This window comes from Cyprinodon variegatus, unplaced genomic scaffold, assembly GCF_000732505.1.
Source record: "Cyprinodon variegatus isolate N-32 unplaced genomic scaffold, C_variegatus-1.0 Scaffold255, whole genome shotgun sequence".
Taxonomy (NCBI): domain Eukaryota; kingdom Metazoa; phylum Chordata; class Actinopteri; order Cyprinodontiformes; family Cyprinodontidae; genus Cyprinodon; species Cyprinodon variegatus.
In genome coordinates, this window is record NW_015150708.1 from 187,751 (window position 1) to 200,720 (window position 12,970).

The window sequence follows — 12,970 nt, forward strand, 5'->3', positions numbered from 1 at the left end:
GATAAGCAGTTTTTTGTTTTAGTTAAGTAACAGGTATAAAAGTTCAAACCGCAAAATGGTGATGTTGAAAAACGACAATGAACTAAGGAGCAAACATCAGTTCTAAGACCCTCAGAGAAATCTGTACGAGAATAAAAGCACTTAATCTTCTTCTGAGATCACACCACTTTAGACTTTGAGGTACAATGCTTGTTCAAGGTTCACCTTGGACAGTTGAACAACAGAAAGCTAAAGTAGTCTTAGATCCCTGAACTTTGACCTTAAAGAACAGCAGATGACCCATAAATCTGTGGCCCCTGGGCTTTACGGCCCATTCCCAAGTTATAGCTACAACGACCTGAACCTCATCTCACACCTGGTCTGCACCTTCTCACTGCTGTAAAGGAGTGCTTAATATGCCCTTTGCTAAAAGCAGGGAGGTCAGACACCAGCATGCCCCGACAACGAAAGGGCGAGGATGGTGATCATCAGACCTAACACCCGGTGATGAAGCTGCATTCTTCTCTGGTTTCAACATGTCTTCTAAGATACTAACCCATTAAAAAAAAAGCATCTGGTCAAAGCTATAACTCACTGTAAGCCTGTATCGTTATGATGCATTGACACAAAACCCCCGTATAATGAGTTTGTAAACTTTTGTTCTAAATGTGTCATAAAATGGCATTCTGAGGGGGGCAAAGGGAAGGTCAGCCCCTAACATACAGTTATTGATGAGGGCAGCCCAGAAAGTTCTCACTGGTGTGTAAGCTACCTATAAAACTTAGGCATTCTTAGTTTGAATGGTTTGCCAATGGGTATTAGCAGGACACAGGCTCAACAAAAGCTTCAGCCATAAAGCCCAATAAAAGCCTATCACCCTACTGTAACAACAATCCCTTTTACGCCTTGAAAGAGGGAGGAAAAGGTCAACTGGTGGAGCAGTCAGCGCATTGATATTGACTTAGCTAGATTGGTGCTGACAAACTCAGGTCAGACTGTGGTCTTGTTAGACCTGTAACCCTCATATAACCCCTTTTAACTCTTTTACTCGACTCTGAAGGGAGGGAAAGTTTAGATCAGATCTTCTCAGAAGAGGTATGCAAGCATCAACGGCCGCAGACACATACGCTGGATCCAAATGTTAATGCACTTCTCCTGATGTCTGATTTTTTAAAATGTCCAAATTATAGAAATAGAAGTTGAAATTTATTGGACTAAACTGATTGTTGGCAGCATGTGACCCCCTCCCCCCAATCTAGACATGGAAGACAGTCGTTTGGCAGTTTTGACCAACGATTAGATTGAAAATATATATATTTTTTCAGTGTCTTGTATTAGAGATTAAACTGTAAGAATCCTCATTATTCTTCACTGACAGCTATATAAAAGTAATAAAATAATTTATAAAACTTAATTTCAGGCAGAGATAAATTATTACAATTTTAACATTTTTGGTTTATATCAATGACTTTGGTTTATAACAAAGTTAGATTTACATCAGTGGTAACATTAACTACTTACCTGCTAGGTAATTGATAGGCACAGTTGATTGATTAAGATGTTAGACAGTGAATAAATGTCTAGCCATGATATTATACATTTGAGTTTTTTACATATGTTTATCGAATTTGTACTCATACTCGTTATCTTTCTCTTTTCAGGGACTCCAAGACTTTCCTCTCCCCAGACACCTCGTTCAGCTCTGCTAGGGGAAGCCTGAGGTGATCCCAGGTCAGCTAAGAGGTATAGTCTCTCCATCATGTTCTTTCTGTCTGATTAATTATGAATGTAATATATGTAAATATTCTGAAGCTATAAACCCTATCCAGCATACTGTGTCAATCATCCAACCCTGTTGTGTTAAACCCAATCAACCCTGCATAAATCGTACAGAAGTGGGTTAGCAAAATAACTCAAACTGTTTTGTGTTTCTTTTATTCTAACCCAGCAGTTTTACAGTTTAAAAGGGGTTCTTGGTTGAAATATTTGTTCTCTATTTTCTAACTGCCTTGCCTAACATTTTATTGATTGTGACGGGCCATATTTCACTCTTGATTTGACACCTTCTCACCTAGTTGTAAAATCTGGAGCTCATTGGGGACAATTGGAAGTGGACTGACACAGGTCCTGGGGCTGTTAAAAAAAGGAAGCCCTTTTATTTGAGGATGCTACAACTCAACAAAAGCCTGTGGCTGTCTATCCACAATGCAGACGCTGGATGAATGGGCTGCTTTTAACATTACACACTCGCATTAACAAAAGCATGGGATTGGCAGAATGTGTGGTCTCCATGGACATACTGGGATGTATATAGAATATACAAGAGAAGGAAAGACATTAACTCTTTTTTTAATAATTCCATTTAATTTAAGTGAATTACTGCTGCAGGGTTTAATTATACCTGAAAAAGTCTATATCCAGGTTTAATATATTTTGACTGAAGTTTAAAATTCAGTGATTCCAACATACATTCAGACTTTTTTAAACGCTGATGGAGAGGTCTATCCTTCAATATAATGATTTCCTGGTAGTGTCCACCTCTGGGTTTGCATAAATTGCAGCCAGCGATGCTTTTGTATTAAAACAGGGAGTGCTTGGGTGTGAGTTGTATAGGAGGATCATTTTATACAGGGAACAATTTAATTTTAGGGAAAGCTGAAAAAGAAAAAGCTTGTGAATTCCTGCATGTGGAAACACTTTCCTGAACCGGATGACTTCAAGAGGCAATCCAAGAAAATCCAACAATACTCAGACGTTTAAGAGCTGCTCAGTCAGGATCCCACTAATCATTAACATTCCTGAAGGAATGCTCTGTTACAGTCTTTTTTAAGTGTTCTAATTAAACACATGCTCCAGCGCCAGAGCATAGAAGGACTGTGATAACTGTGAGCAGTGATGCTTCTTCCCAGCTCTGCTTAATTGGACACAATTTAAGTCATTAAGGTAGTAGTAAAACAGCATAGAGAGCAGAGGAGAGGCCCTGTGATTTCCCCCGTTGATCCAATGCTCTTGACCCTTTCACCTCTATATGTGACTCAATATGAAAGTCCTGAAACACATAAACTGGATGTCTAATCAACTTTAAGGACAGCCATATTGGTTTTTTAGAAAAATGAAAATATTGCTGGACCATGTAACTGTGGAAGTCTTTTACTTTTGAAGCTTTGCTTGTTGACCTAACCTGTTTGACTTAAACTGACATGTCTTTCATTGCCTTTCAGCTGTTTTTCTTCTGTTTTAGACATACAGTATATGCTTGTATTGTGAAGTATTAATTATTTAGCTTTTTTTAATAGGAAAAAAATCAACAAGATATGTTTAATCAGTTTAAGCCTTGTAGCAGTGATTTCAAAGTCTATGTTGAAAGATACTACGCAATGAAGTATTTTTGTTTTACTGCTACATGTAAACCAATTACAGAAAACAAAACTACCTTCGTTAAGAACAATCCATCGCTACAGAAGGGAATCTAAAAAATTTCTAATAAGTGCAGCAACAAAAAGCTATACAATGTATTCCCTGTTCCAGCTGTTGTGAACCACCAACAGTATGTTATTATTATTATTATTATATATGGTAAATATATACCGGTATTCATATCACATATACTGCATTTATTATGCTAAATGTTACGGTATTATTCAGATCAGGTTGACAGTTTCTGAGTTCAACATGGTATCTTAGTTTTGTCTGAAACACAATGATACTGACCCAAGAGTTGACTTCACCCCTAAAAAAGAAAAACAGAAGTAACATTGACATATTTTGGTGTGTTCATAGCACCAAGGCCAGATTTTTTTATTGTGATCTTTAATATAATGGTGAGCATATTAAATTTTTGGTTTCACACAAAAACTGTATATTCAGTCTTTACTTTCCACAAATACAACACAGTAAAAAGAAAAGTTCCCCTAACTTCAAAGCAGCGGTCACCAACCTTTTTACAGTTGAGGGCTAATTCAGGGGTACTGAGTCACAGGAAGGGCTACCAATACTGACCTATGAATTGCAAGGGTCAATGTTCACCTAAACTTCATACATTATAAACTTATCTTTATCGTTTCTTTAAATTTTTCATTTTCTTTTAGACATTTTCATTTTGAAATCTCTATAAATGCTTAAATGCTGTATATGATTAAATGATGAAATGTTCTATAACTGATTAAAAAAAGAAGAGCAGCAGAATACAGTGAAATTTCAAACGTAGCTCACTGTTGAGTTGTTCTATTTTCAGAAGACTCTAAGGGCACCCCTTGTGGTCCCTGAGGGCGCCTTGGTGCCCGCGGGCACCATGTTGGTGACCCCTGCTTTAAAGAATAGAGTAACTGAAATGGACATTATATATGTAAGCAATGCTCATACATAATGCCATCTATCTTCTTGTATATTGCAGTATTGTACAGACATTTTTTATGGGCTTTCTATTGCATCTTATCTTTCTGCAAAAACTAAATTATGTCATATTTTAACTAAAAATGACCACAAACCAATAATCATACTGCAAAGTTAACCACTCTATCAAATATGCTGGGTTTCTTTTTTTTTAACCAGCTAACATTATATAACCCTAACCTGTATGTTTGTTTCGTTTGTATTGAGGCTATTGGGAATGAATGAATTTGAACTACCATCAATTATAAAGACTTTTATGTCTTTTTCACTGCAAAGCTGCTGCTCATTCACTGTCTGAAAGCTGTACAAACTGAAATTTCATTTAAGTTGTCTAAGTCTTTAAGAACTAGACCTGGCTTGTGAATTTGCTGTGAATTGGCGATATGAAAATAATAAGTTCATCAATTATTTGAACTTGGGGAAAAGCAGAATGATGTTGTTGTGTTTATGTCAGACTGTCTCCTGGAGTCTAACCTAAATTTCCAAGAAGAAACTGTCAGATTACAGGCAATGCAGACACGACATTACTTCTTGGCTTCTCTCTGCAAATGGGTTTAGATCAATCTGTTAGCATCATTCACATCTGGAATGAAGAAAAAAAAGAAGTACAACTCGCCATCTTATCACTTAGATAGCAGTCTCCCAGAGCAGGGTTTATTCTTAGAAGCCATGCATGTAATGTGTTGGTTTCAGTCTGCACCAATGTGTTATTTATAGAGCTGATAACACAGAGGGAGCTTATCGTAATTACTATTTTAGCCCTGGAACTTCCAATGTGGCTGTGAGACATGTGTTTTAGTATAAAACATATTAAGTTTTCTGTAAAATATATCAGATATTTTATTTTTCTTTGGAAGATCAAAAGAGGCAAAGTTCAACATGCAACCCTTAGTAGTGAAAACTGTGTTTTCCTGCAGGCAGGACCCATGAATCCAGATGTGCACATCTGTTGCACCGCCTCTCTTGTTTTCTTTAGGAACCCAGCCCCCGTAACAGGAAGACGATGCAAGCACAGCAAACAAAATCTGGGTCAAAGAACTGGCCTCTCCCTAGGAGCTCCCATCAGGTTGTAGAGGCCAAACAAATCCTTTCTGTGTCACTCAGAAAGCCCATACTCAGGCTCAGCCACTCCACAAAACACATCCTCAGGAGGCTTTGGTCAACATTAAACTACCTTTATGCAACTCGACAACATCTCTCCAGACTTTGATGTATTACTGTTTTGAATCAAATACGATCATTTGCTCTATAAACCACAAAGAAAACAGCACAACTGTAAACCTAATGGCAAGGAAACAATCAATCAGAGAAGACAGGAAGTCTTTTGTGACTCTGGGGGAGTTGTATAATCCACTGCTCAAGTAGGATATCCAGTAACACAGATTACGCAATCTTCAAAGTGAATAGAGTGGGGAAAGAAACTCATTGTTAAGAGAAAACTGTATGAAGTCCTAAGACAGGTTGCCATAGGTTATATCGAGCACTGCTGAGTCACCAGTTTTTGGAAGGAAAATTAGAAAAGGAATAATTTTCGTTCTTCTAATGGGGTTGTTTTAAAGGTTACAGGCAGTTAATGTATTCTCTTCAGAGGAAAATACTGAATAGCTGGACCCAGGGAGCAATGATGAGGACAGATTTCTACTAACCTTAAGCAACTCCAGTTTAAAAAAAATCATTTTATTTTAGGTGAACACAGTTTTATGAACCTTAAAACCAAAGTCTTGTTTGCATTTGACGCAAATTATAATTAACTCTGGAAATGAAGGTAGGAGGGTCTGCATCATAGATGATGTAGACAAAGATGGTCAAACAGAAGGACAACTTTATAAAAATTAATAATAATAAAAAAAAAAAACTGATTACTTAAACCATTATAATATTTTCATTTAAACCTGTACATTCTCAGAAGACCGTTTCTCTAACTGGAAATGCCTTACATCATGTTCCGTTCTCTGATGGTATTCAGCATGATCTTCTACCTGAACCAGAACTTTGGTTAGATGGTTTCATAAAATAGTGTTCCAGGGTTGAATAGAGGTCCACTTTGGTGTTTTCACTTCTAATCTGAGACAAACTACTGTGGATTCATAGTTAAAAATAAAGGTATCTGCTGTCATAACTCTACTGAACTACCCTAGCATACTTCTTTGAGATAAATATTAAAAATAGACTTTTGAGTCTAGTGAAAATCTAGAGATAGTCTGAATGTGCTAAAGATGCAAACGTTGGATTTTTCATTGCCAATATAATTCACTTTTCTCTGCGATCATACCTGCTATAACATTTTTTTTTTCTAATAGCAATGATAAATAGATAAGTAAACAAAAAAACAAAACAGAAGCCGCTTTGAAAAAGGTCAGAGATATAATTTACAATCAAAACTAAAGAAATAAGATTATCCCCATTTATATTCAAAGTACATGTCCCTAAGCGTAATCAAAATTTTATTAAAGTTCAGAAAAGTGTTTTTAAGGTAATGTTGTTGGCTGATGTGCTTAAAGACCAAATATAAGGGTAGTTTTTATCTTTGACTGACCTCAGTAAAAAAGCAATCAGACTTTTCAGTATTTTACCAATCAGAGACAATAAAAATAAAAATAGCTTTTTATATCTGTTGCCAATCTACTGGGTCATCACTGAAAATTAGTTTAAAATCTATCAGCCTGACAAATGACAATATGCGCAGATAAAATACAAATAAGAAGATAGGTAATACACTGACTGAAATCCAGCCGCTATCCCTTGATGCTGCTCCTTTAACCTGTTTCTAAAAACTGAAGAAACATTATTTTCTTTTCTATCCAAAATTCCCCTAACCAGCACAGTTTATTTCTGAAGCAAACCCTGTAATAAAGCAAACACAGGTGAGCCCTGAGTCACAGTAAGAGAGGATGGAAAGTGCGTTTTTAGCATATTTTACTCTCAAGGTCCTGAACATTGAACTGGATCCACAGCTCTATAGTGGAGAAATATAAAAGGATTTTTAATGCTTGTACTGGGGTTTGAGATTCAATTTCTTTAATATCCCCCCCTTCAATTTGACTCTGTTTTGGTCTTTGTGTCATACTAAGAATCTTTTGACATTTTACTGTCATACAAAGTTTTCATATGTTCATTTAATCCATTGAGGCAAATAAACTAGTAAGCATTCAAATCACAGCCAGGACTTTATCTAGGCCACCTCACAGCATTCGCTTTTTGAGTCATTGAGAAGTAGACTTGCTGATGTGCTTTGGTTTCTTTTCCAAGTAATGTTGTGCTTTTGTTATACTACATATAACAGGATGCACACCTTTCAAAAAGTTAAATTTGTGTTTTGTTAGTCTTATTTTGCTTTGGATCATTGAGATGTTTTTGATAAATTTGAGACAGTAATTGTACATATCTGAGTGAATGAAGTGAAGGTGGAGGGGAAAACATGTCCTTCATTTAGCATTTCTGAGTCAGCTTAGTTTAGAAAAACCTTCCCAAATCTTTATCGCTGACACATCTTTATGTCTGTTATTCCCCTTTATCAAATACAGATATAATAATAGTGATAAGCAGCTTTGTAGAGCTGCGCCAATGCTTATTAAGTAGTATACATCCAGAGTTGAACATCATGCCTATACATGGTGGTGAAACTGAAACATGTGCGTCGAGCATGACTTTCATCATCGCGGTGGTCTGACGGTTGGTCCCGCAATTATGCTGTGTGGTTTCAAGAAATCTGCTGAGCCAAACCCATTTTCCTCTAGCTCCATCCTGTAGCTCCTCATAAACACAGTTGTGCCTGGAAGCGCTAAGTAACCATAGCTACTTTTAATCACTTCAGAATAATGCTTAGCATGTGGATCCAGTGTGTGCCTCCGCTCTAGGCAAGCCCCACTCAGTCTCTCGCACACAATGAAAGTACAAAGTTAGAACTGGTTCACAACAGTCATCCCCACTCTAAACGACCACACTGTAACAGTGTCCTACATTTTTACCATCCAAGCCACCATGCACGCTGCAAGGCACAGTGACTACACATACAGGGACCACCAGCGTTTAAACAAGCCATATTTCATCCAGCCTTCTGCCAACCTACCCCAAACAGTTTATAGTCAGCGGGCTTGGCCCTCTGGAGTTTGTCTGTGGCAACTCGACTCTACGCCACAGCTCATCGTCCAGAACCGTGGGGGGACCGGCCTCCTCTGACAGCTCCTCACAACACTTGGCCCTGTCTTGGTCTGCTTTTAGCCTCGCTGCGGTAAGCCGGAGCACGTCTAGGGGATGAAAGGCTGCCACAGTGTTTGGCCTGCAGGCGATTTACATGAAACGCAAGGTGATTCATTTTGTCCCTGCACAAACAGGCCTCTGTGAATACTTCATCTACACTGACCATTTAAATCAACAGTGGTGAACGTATACACACTGGTACCAGGTCTTACACTCTACCCTTTCAAAACTGGCTGTGTCTTGCCTTAAGTGCTTGCACTCACATACATCTAGACAGGTTTGTCACTGTCCATGTCAAAGGGAAAATACACAAAACGACAACCCTCAAGTTTTCTGTCTCCATAGTTGTGCAGCTGTTTTATATTTTAACTTTGTATTTAAAATATGTGTCCCAACTTTAAACCTCTAAAGTTTTCATAAGCATGAACTTGTCACATTGTATAATACACGAATGCATTTTTTTTACTTATTCCATCTTAATTCTATGTGATATTTCAGTGAAAAAGCATTCATTTCCAAAAAAACTATCTTAAAAGTGTGGCTTGTATTTGTATTTATTTTTAGGAAAAAAGCCATAGTAATCAGGATCATGCAGGTCAGGGTGCAGAGAGGTTAAAGGGAGGCTTTGAATGTTTTATTTAGTACTCCTTAATCTATCATCTGAGGATAAAATTTGTATTTTATAGCCATAAAAATAAAATGACATATTTGTCTACCTAAATTGACAGGTAAAAAAATAAAAATGGCCCATAATAACTCAGGAGGATTTGCATTGATGTCCTGGTCAGGTAAGAGAATCTCTCTAAATCTGTCAGTCTTTTGCATGTCAAATTTGGTCTTTATAATTATTGGCCTAAGGAAGTCCTTATTAAAGTAGCAAAAAAAACCAAAAAACTGTTTAAAGTCAGCTGCATGTTGCGCAGGAGAAAAATAAAATATACTAAAGAAGGGGCTTCAGCCAGATAAGAGCAAAATAAAAATTTATGGCCCACATGTAAAATTCTGCATCTGGTGAAAACACTTTCAGAAATCTCTCACCATAGTGGGAGTATAAGCATAATATACAGTGGGATGCTCACTTTTAGGAGAACCAGGCAAACTGCTCAGAGTTGAAGATGAAAATGGTTAAATGGAAGAAAACCTGTTTGAGGCTGCATAGTCAGGAGACTGGAGAGGAAGTTAGATACACACAAAAAGAAATACAGTGGAGTTCATGCACTCCAGAATGGACCAGTCAAAGTCCAGTCAGTAGAAATATTAAATCTTCAGAGATATTTTATATCAATACTGACTGAGAATGTGTTATTTTGCAAAACTGTTCAGGTAAATAAAGGAAGATTCATTCATAACGACGAGAAAAATATTTGAATTTAAAGGGGTGTAAATACTAGCAAGGTACTGTAAATTACCTCTGTTGTTTAAAATAAACCATAGACTATAAATAGTCCAGATCTAATAAGCAAATACTCGTGAACATCAAGATGACTGAGAAACAACAGAGCCGTTTCCATTTCTGTCGCCAGGAGAAACAATGAGGTTTCCTATTTTTAGTTCCCTCTTTTGTCTCGTTAGAGATCTAAACAACTCAGTTCTAAAGTGTTGAAATTCTATAAATGGCATCTTTTAATTTGATTAAAGGCATTGTATAAGAGACAATAACAAGAACTCAGTGAGTTTTTGCAAAATGATCACTGGGAAGTCTATTATTAACACAGAGCTCTGACAAATGTTTCACCTGCAGCAGATCCCAGAAGAAAATCTCTCCAAGTGCATGCCTTTTCTGCAACATCACCGCAACACTGCAGCTGGCAGCTGGGGAGTAGGAAACCCAGGCTGCACCGGCTATGCAGCTGGTGAAAATAAGCTGCATTTGACATTATGGGACTTTATGGAATTTACATTAGCTGTAAGATCATGGATGTGGAACCACATAACATTTGTTCAACCAAAGGCTGAACAGGTAAAATTATATATCAACTCAACTCACTTTGGTCCATGAGAGCCTGTTAAAAAAAGAACCGAGCTTATTCCCCACTTTGATGAATGCTGGGACTTTTAAGATGGTAAAACTGCCAGCCTGTAATCTGACCACTAGGTGACACCACCACCTTGTTCCTGTTCTGTGTCTTACTCTGTTTCACATAAAGTCTCCCTTATGTTCCTGTACAAGCAGCTACTAAAAAGAAAATTATTTAAAGTGCATCATTATAATTAATTCTAGGGGACATTAAAAAAAGACTTTCCTTTTTGGAAAACACATTTAATGGTGCCATTAAGGTAGTTATTTTTTTCTCACATTGCTTAAAAAACAAGCCAGTGTTTACATCTGTCCAAATAAACTGTGATGAAAAATATCTTTAAAAAAGTGTTTCCTTTGTCAGCTAAGTTATCTGTCAGGACTGCTGTCAGCTGTGCACACAGCACCTCTTTGCAGTGTCCAAATGGCTTGTGATGATAATCGCTGTGGGTCAGTAAGACCCAAATATTGTTTCAGACATCCTTGGTTACACATTACAGCAATGTTCTCCTGTGTTTTGCTAGTTCCCTGACAGCTGGGGCCACAAATGTCTTCTAGAGGGTATGCCAGAGTCATCTAGAAGGAAAAACCTATAAGATATATTCACCTATGATCATTAAGAGGTCTGTAAGGAGTCATAAATCCAGCAAAGCAGCTGGTTTTAGTTTTCTTTTTATTTCAAGAAACCAAATATGTTTATACATTTCTGTGTTAGTGTTGGCCCAGTTTCGGAAACAGCACAGAAAACAGTAGAAAGAGTAATGTATTTGCTTATGAGATGTAATTTCAGAGGCCATAAAACAGTCAAAAGAAGCATTTTAGATTACAGGCCAAGTAAAATGTCTTTTTTAGACAGCCCTTAACTTCCATAGCTGTTCTCACGCCATCCATCATTGTAAAAATTTAGAGAATATCAAAAATATATATTTTTAATCTGATATTGTCCGACATGAGGTCGTGGTGGTGTTGTGAGACCTCATTCCCTCTCACTCAACAGCTCCCCTGACAGCTATAGACCCGCGGTGGACGGACAGGGTTAGAGTGCGCAGACCAGTTGTCACCAAAGTGACAGGCGACAGCTGAGTCCATACATCTGGGAAGAGACGGTGTCTACACAGCTTCAAGCCCGACGGCTCAGAGTGAGTTTTTTTTCACCGTCAGGGTATGAAGTTACTATCACGGTACGCGCACGGAAAGTGATACGTGTCTCTTTGGAGATGTGCTGCGTAAAAGCGCACAGCTGGGGACTGAGAATCCAATAAGCCGGGGTTTAAAAGTAAATATAAGAGAAGTATATTCAGTGTTGAATTTAATATGATGATGTTAACCGTCTTAGCCTGTTTTTCTACAATTTATTATATGGTAGTTTGTTTAAGACATTGGATATTTCATCATCCTTTATTCACTCACCGGCAAGAGGTCAGTCTCAGCAAACCGAGTATCCAGAACCAGTACTCCCGTTGTAGCAAAAAATGGTCACAGAGCGCCTTATCTGCATTATATGCAAAATCCCCCAAAATTAAAAATGTATAAAAAAAGAGAAGAAAAACAACACACTTGTTTTCCGCGGGGATTGAACAAAGCACTGTGCAAATGGCTAAGTTTAATGCCCAGGAACTGTCCGCTTTCTCGGGGAGCGATTTGACTTTACGCACCGTCACAGCATCGCAGTCTTCAGATGGGAACGTGAGCGCAGTGCCGCTCCTACACGGTCACACTGGAAGGACATTAATGTTCCTCCCCGCCTATTGGCTTAAACAAAAAGCCCCCACCGATCATGGAGAGACGGACCAGTCTCACCAGCACAGTGGACAAACACCCCTGAGAGTTTTACTGGTGCTGCTGCTGCTGCTCAAGAGAGGGAGAGTGGGAGGTGTTAAGAAACTTAAGACTTCTGAGTCATTATCGCTGGGTCTAAATGGAGTGTCCATTTCATCCTATAAAAATAAAATCTCAAACTTAAATGTACAAAAAAAGGGGGAAAAGTTATATTATGCTTTATATTATGCAAACTTTTATATTTGTTTTTAATTGATTGTATAAGTATATAATTCACACATTACATTCACAGTGTTTATTATTATTATTTTTCAATCAATAATTTTTAATTTTTCCAAACATTTTGAATTAAATTTAAATTCAACTATGACAATTCTTTCAAAACAGATAAAGCCCGGTCCGAATGGATGGATTGACTCTAGCTGTGGTTATTACTCTCTTGCATTTGTTTAAAAGGCTGTCCATTAGAAAGCTTTATCTATAATGCCAAACTCTGACCAGTTTTTGCCCTTAAAGGAATAGTACACCCAAAACATGATTAGCCTTCATTTTCTACTCACCCCCATGCTGAACAACACTCTGGAGTACTTTTTTGATATCTCA

At 37.6% G+C, this 12,970-nt stretch overlaps 1 protein-coding gene across 5 annotated transcripts in view; it reads right to left on the reverse strand.

Annotated features, from left to right (window-relative positions):
- Window positions 1-12,395, reverse strand: part of LOC107089505 (prickle-like protein 1) — a 28,279-nt gene extending 15,884 nt beyond the window's left edge. Inside the window, exons 1-2 of one of the 5 annotated variants that reach the window (XM_015382340.1) lie at window positions 12,146-12,395; window positions 11,999-12,045 (exon numbers count right to left, since the gene is read on the reverse strand). The gene's annotated coding sequence lies outside the window, so the exon portion shown is untranslated. Of the gene's footprint in view, window positions 1-8,440; window positions 8,460-11,998 lie in introns of those variants that run through there. The other 4 variants (XM_015382341.1, XM_015382338.1, XM_015382342.1 and 1 more) reach the window with 4 other exon arrangements.
- Window positions 12,396-12,970: the final 575 nt, after the last annotated feature.